This window comes from Diadema antillarum, unplaced genomic scaffold (genome assembly GCF_040938485.1).
Source record: "Diadema antillarum isolate AM-2024a unplaced genomic scaffold, OU_Dant_1.0 seq00000942_RagTag, whole genome shotgun sequence".
NCBI lineage: Eukaryota > Metazoa > Echinodermata > Echinoidea > Diadematoida > Diadematidae > Diadema > Diadema antillarum.
The window spans coordinates 583,088-589,749 of record NW_027271792.1 but is presented as its reverse complement, the minus strand read 5'-3'; positions in this window follow the sequence as shown (position 1 = coordinate 589,749).

Below are 6,662 nucleotides of genomic sequence, written 5' to 3'. Positions count from 1 at the left end.
AGTCACTGGTTGGTATTTATGCAAATAAAAAGCTTATATACAACATCCAATACATCAATTTCTGCAAATTTGAAATATATGAGATTCAATATCCTAAAAAAACAATGAAAATAATTAGAATATATGTGATGATTTTAATAACATCTTCAAAAACTTATCTTGTTATGTTACAAGTGTTGCACCATTGAAAAGATTTTATTTTTCTGTACTTGATGATCTTACTTTAAAAAAAAGGTGAAATGGCATTTATCTGTTTTAGCTTTCAAACTCTTCAAATATTCCTGTGTATATGGTAACTGCAGTGCTGTAATGATGAGTGTTTCTAGGCCTTTGGTAGCCTTGATCCACTTCCTCCTTGTCATCAATCTGATCTCGGAATGTCTTCTACAATAATGTGCACCATCTCCACAATGTAGGAAGTATATAACACAAAATTTTCACATAATCACAAGAACTCACTCACATTACTGGGGTATGGACACAAAAAGTAAACTTGAATATTTTGTGTTAAGAACACAAATGTTTGACAAAGACTTGGAATGATTTCTGCTTGTCTCTACTTTGTACCATTTGTCTAAAACAATAAGCCTACAGGTGTATAGGCCTACAGACTTTCCTTGTACCAGTTATTAAACTTACCAAGTTCATTGTGGAAATATTGGTATAACAAAAGGCATCAACTCCATACTGTAGAGGCCAGGACCCAAAGAATATTGCTTACACAAGATTTTGATCGTTGAAGTACAAATAGTGAGGATTGCCCATGAAATACTTGTTACATGATAGAGTGATGTTGGAGCAATTATTTCAGGAGAAGAATAACTTAAGGTTAAAGTCAAGAAGATGCTTACTTCTGCTGATAGTGATGTGTAGTGACTCAAGTAATTCCTGTTGTGAGTCGTAGACAGAGAAATCTAGACAATAAAGAATCAGATACACTCAACTGATACTAATGGTCAGGTTGAAGTATGTACCATGACTGTATTAACACATGGAGATTTTGCTATAACACGCATTTCCCATAGACACCTGCCTGAATATACTCCGGACTGATCCTCAACGGGTTAAACAACAAGACAGACAAATTCAATACCCTGTTCAGAAATGAAACAAGGAAGTGATTCCAATCAAGCAAACTTGACTATAACTGCCTGACATCTTTTTAATAAAAAATGTGCTGAGAAAGATTACAGGACAGTTGCATAGTGATTAGTAGATGAACATCAGAAGACAATCAAGATAAAAGAGAAACGAAATCATGTTTGAAAAAGAGTAAAAAATGTGCCAATGATGCAATAAAGGAAACAGATGGATGAATGATAAGAGATGGTAAGGGTCGGATTTTTATGAGGCTCTTAAGATGCAGTTTAACATGCTGGTAGATGTCATGTGGATGTACCAGTATACCATCAGTAGACTTAAACTCAGCTTTGATTTTACATTCAAACTGTTTCAAGGGTATTACTTGTATTTCCTCTTTTTTTAAGCTTAAAATGATAGATTATTCTGACAAACTTAATCTGTCGTTTCTTTTTAAAGATCCTTAGATCTGTGCTGCACAATGCTAGTTGTAGAGGCAAGTTTGATCACAAAAGCCATCTGTTTTGTGCATACTATCAAATCGTAATCACTCACATTTACCATCATATTTCATAATTATCCCAGTAGTGACCCCCCCCCCCCCCGAAAAATATGACGTGTGTAACAGTTCAGATAAGCATTTATATTTTTCCATAAGTTCTCTGTACCTATCATTGACAAGCATGAGTGAGCCAATGGAATAGAGCTAAACAGCATGCGAGGAGTAAGAATGAAGATGACATACACATCTAAGGAATGTGTAACTAGATTATCTGTTCTTCTGATGTGTTCCAAGCCTTGGTTGATGTCTTTGCAAAACTGTCTGCCTTTACCGGAGAGGTGATTGAACAGTCTAGACAACAGGTTTATACTGAACTCATCACCATGGCAAGTCCTTGACTGCCAATACAGGCCATTTCCTTTCTTTTTCTCCTTTTTTACAAAAAACCCCCAATAACCTACAAACAAGAGATTGAATGGGAAAGATATGTAATCAATGATGAGGAACCTCAAATATCATCATCAAATTAGATTTTTTGTGTCCAAAAATTTAGTGATAACATGAGTACATACTTTCAAACTTCATGCGGGGCTGATATTTCTTCGTGTTCCAAGCCCTCGTAAAGGGATGGTATAGTTTTGGTTGAGATGGGGCTTCAGGGTTCCAAGTGTTTGTGAGATAATGAGAAACCTCTTATGAAATATGAGAGCACATACAATCTAAGAGGAATTCAAAGTTTATTTGATGAAAACTGGCTTTGACATAGCTGAGATATTCAAAACAAAGAGGTCCTAATAAAATGTGGGATGCACCTTTTATGAGGACCACTTTGTTTTACAATGATATCTCAGCCATCTCAAAACTGATTTTCACCAAATAAGCTTTGAATTCTTCTTAGAATTGTATGCTCTTTCATATTTCATGAGTGGTTTCTTGTCATCTTACAAAAAAATTGAATTTCTCATCTCAACCAAAACTTTACCACACCTTTAAAAGAGCCCCCCCCCCTTTTTTTTGGGGGGGGGGGGGCAGGAATTAAGTGTGTAGAACCATGCATGGTTGCTCATATTAGAGTCCAAGATCAAAAGATGTTGTACTTTCCCCTTCATAGATGGGTGAGGAGACAGATGTTACTAATCTTTTCAAGCTTTTTATTTCTATATTTCCGTTCAAATTCATAGAGCACACAAGGGTTCTCTATTTATTCTTGCAATGTCCTTGACAAAACTCCCTGAGAGCTGCTGGTGTCAGGAGTTGAACGTTCTTTGCTCCATGCCTTCTAGCTGAGACTGAGCACTCCATCATCCCACTAACACTTTCTAACAGGTAAGACTGCCTGTGTTTTCCTCTCTTTAAAGGGACTCACTCTCCATGCACTAAAATCATTCACAATGCAAGTGAAACAAATCTGAAGATGCCAGCAGAAATTACATTTTTAAGTTGTGCAAATATTCATCAATACTGCTTAGAGGTTGTGCACTAAGTTCAAATTTTCAGAATTGGTAAAATTTCTTCTTACTCATAAACTGCATGCATGTGCCTATAAGACATGGATTTTTCTCTATCTTTCTCCTTTCTCATTTTTCTCCTATTTACATATTGGTCATGGCATTTGATATTGTCAGCTCATAGTGGTCAATTTGTGTAAACTTCATTTCTTGGAATATGATGTACATACTATAAACAATCCAATTCAATTCTACCACGTAGAGTCAGAGTGCTTAGACTTGGATAATCAGAGATGAAAGGAAGTATTACACTAGTATAAGAATTAGAGGTAAACTTATGGCTTTTATGAACTAAAAACAACAGCATAAGCAATGAAAAACTAATTCTCTTCTAATCTCATAATAATACATTTGTATTGGTCTTGCAAGTTAAGCCATATTTCATCTGGATGATGCAGGTATTATGCTTTTTCCCATTTTTTTTTCCAGGGGACACTGTAAAACATACAGCCCAAGTTGAAGCATTTCTACAGAACAAGCAAATGCTGACAGTCATTGAATATTTACAGTCAGTTTGGAATAGAAACATGAGAGTATTTTGTTTCTACGATCATATCACAGGTTTTTTATGGGTCAGTATTTAAGCCATGTGAAGTGACTGTAAAGAAAACTGACATCATGGTTATGAATTCAGATCTTGAAATAGCAACGATAAACTTTAAAAGACTATCTTTCTGCAAAGAGTGTCAATTACGATGCGACGGCACTCCCAACCGAGGTGAAGCAAGTTCATGGCAGTGACATGATAAATTTAGATCAAATACCCGAGTGTCTCATCACCTTCTGTATTCTCTCTGGTCTTGTCTATAATTCATTAGCCTGGGAGTAGATGGGGTACATTCAGGTCAGCAGTAGGTTATGGGATCAAATCCAAGGCTGCTTCTTTCTTCTTTTCTTTTTTCACCATGCAACCTTTCTTTCAGACAGCAACAACAACAACAACAACAACAACAACAACAACAACCTCTATATATTTTTGCACTATCACTATAAAATAAAACAAAACAGTCATCCTATTTTTCTTTTGCTATTTAAAAATTTGAATTCATTCTCCTGTTTTGTTTTGTTTTGTATTTGTTTTTGTTTTGTTTTATTTGTTTGTTTGTTTGTTTGTATTTTTTATTTATTCATTTTTTTATTTTTTTTTTTGTGGGGGGGGGGGGGAGGTATTTTTCTATACACAATTGCTTCATGTGGCTATGATACTAACACATAACATCACCTATCCAAACAATGGAACAGAAGACCTATTCCAAACTGACTGCAAACAACTGCATCACCATGCATTGCTAGTTTTGAGCAGACAAATCTTGGTGTGTTCCTTATACAGTGTTTATTAAAAAGAAACAGCATAATACCCCTAACCTTGCATCTGATATGCAGAGTAAAGGAAAATGTAGGATTTTAATAAGTTGTATCAAAAAGATACAGTCACTGATGCCTAGTAAAGCCATCACAGAGAAAGCCCACGAACTTTGTGAAACTTGTCACAATCACCAAAAAATATTCCCCTCTTTTGTTTTCATGCAAAACTGATAGGCACAGTTTAAAAGGTGTTAATTTCAACAGTGTATGAGGGGAAAAATACCAGACAGTTCACCAGCAGTGTCACGCTTGTGAATGGTGGGCTGGACACAGGTTGGCAACACATAATGCCTGTAATATGTCATTTTAATTCCAAGCATTTATAACAACTGCATTTTTGTCTAAATTTGACCTAAGCCCTATTTTACTAAGTACCTTGTAATTATAACTAAGATTATTATTCGGACAGCCAGTGGGTAAACAACCAATCAGCAATGACCATTTTAATTGTCAATATGAAAACTAAATAATAGTGGTGACTTCTGGAAAGTTCCAGCTCTATTATTTTTTTAAACAATGAAATAGAACCCTGTTCAGTTGATTATCATAAATTGAATTTGAAAAAAAAGAAAGATGTATCAGAAGGAATAGAGAGACATAGGAGAAGAGAGAGAGAGAGAGAGAGAGAGAGAGTCAGAGAGAGAGAGAGAGAGAGTCAGAGACAGACAGACAGACAGACAGACAGATATACAGACAACAGCCAGACAAACAGGGGAAGGAAACATCCATACTTTTTTTACAGATGAAAGCAAATCAGAGCCCCGAGTTTGATTATTTCCAGAAAGAAGATGGAAATGATACTAGATCCAATCAGAGAAAAATGACATGAGAAAGGCCTGTAACATAAGTGGCATGTTTTTTTGACAAGGGTCCTTCCTCTTACCCCTGGACTTGACTCTGGTCGCGCTAAGAGGTATAAGTTACCCTGTCTGGGAGGTGTCCACCTGTTGTTGGTCATACCTTTCTTCTCTTCCATTTTTCAAACAAAGGACCTTTTCTCAAATTGTCTAAAGGTGCTTGATTTCTGATCAGACTGCTGCTGTATGGTACCACTTCCTATCAAATTTGGTACTCTTCTTAAAGCCCTCCAAACCTATGAGCCATGAGATAAGATTATCCAGTTTGGCAGTGGGGGTGAAGCATGTTCTTTAAATTTCGATTTGATTCCAATTTCTAATTCTCTGAGTGATCAAGGCATCTTCCATTTCTTTTGAAACCATCAGAAACTGAAGAGAAATTAAATGAAGCTAGAAATATCATTCACTCATCAAATATAAATCTATGCTATTCATCTCATAAAAAATGAAATAATTAGTTTAATTTTACTCGAATTACCTTAGTTGTAGAATGAGTAATTCATTGATTTTCTTAAATTTCTGGCATTCATTTTTTCTTGCTATTGCATGTCTTCTTTTCAACTCTTGTAAATTAGGCTTATGCAATTGAAAAGTATTTAATAGAGATCTATGTGGTATAGAGACATCTGGTAACATCCGTAGATGTCAAGGTAATGGAAATTTTGCAAATGGAGAGCTACAGGATATGTCATATTTATAGTTATCAAAAGAAGGACTTCACAATGACATCTTTGTAAATGATATTAGTGAGAAAAAACCCTGACGTTTGCTGCTGTCTCTCTAATCTGATGTCACTTAATGTATTCTCATGGACTAAAAACCAAAACTAAAACAGTTATCGGGATTGTTTGATGTGTACGGCAAATAAGGTAACTTGTACAATCTGGTCTGCTGGGCATACAAGGTTTGCTTGGTGATGGGTCCATGTCCTAGCTATGCATCACAAGTCAGTTTATACTGCCAAGAATGACAAGACAACTCTGTCATCATAGAACACCTGGGGAAAGTTAGCACGTTTCTTTTCAAAATGAACAAAATTAATTGTGCAAGACAAGGAAGATAGCAACATGAAGACTACACTGATGTACGTCCATCAACTACTGGCATTGTCCTGGCGGCCATAATTATGAAAGAAATACTTTGCTTCAAATAATCACTTCCTTTTATTCTATCTCCTATATACCTCTTAGCCAACTTTGCTGCATTTTAAAACATTAACATTCTCGTACTGTTGTTCTTTAAGTTTTCATTGTACCATCAATCTTTTCCTCTCTTATCACGGGAACCCATTTGGAAAGTTGTGATGTTTGGCAGACATTCACCTGGTCCTCTGCTCCATGAATATACTAA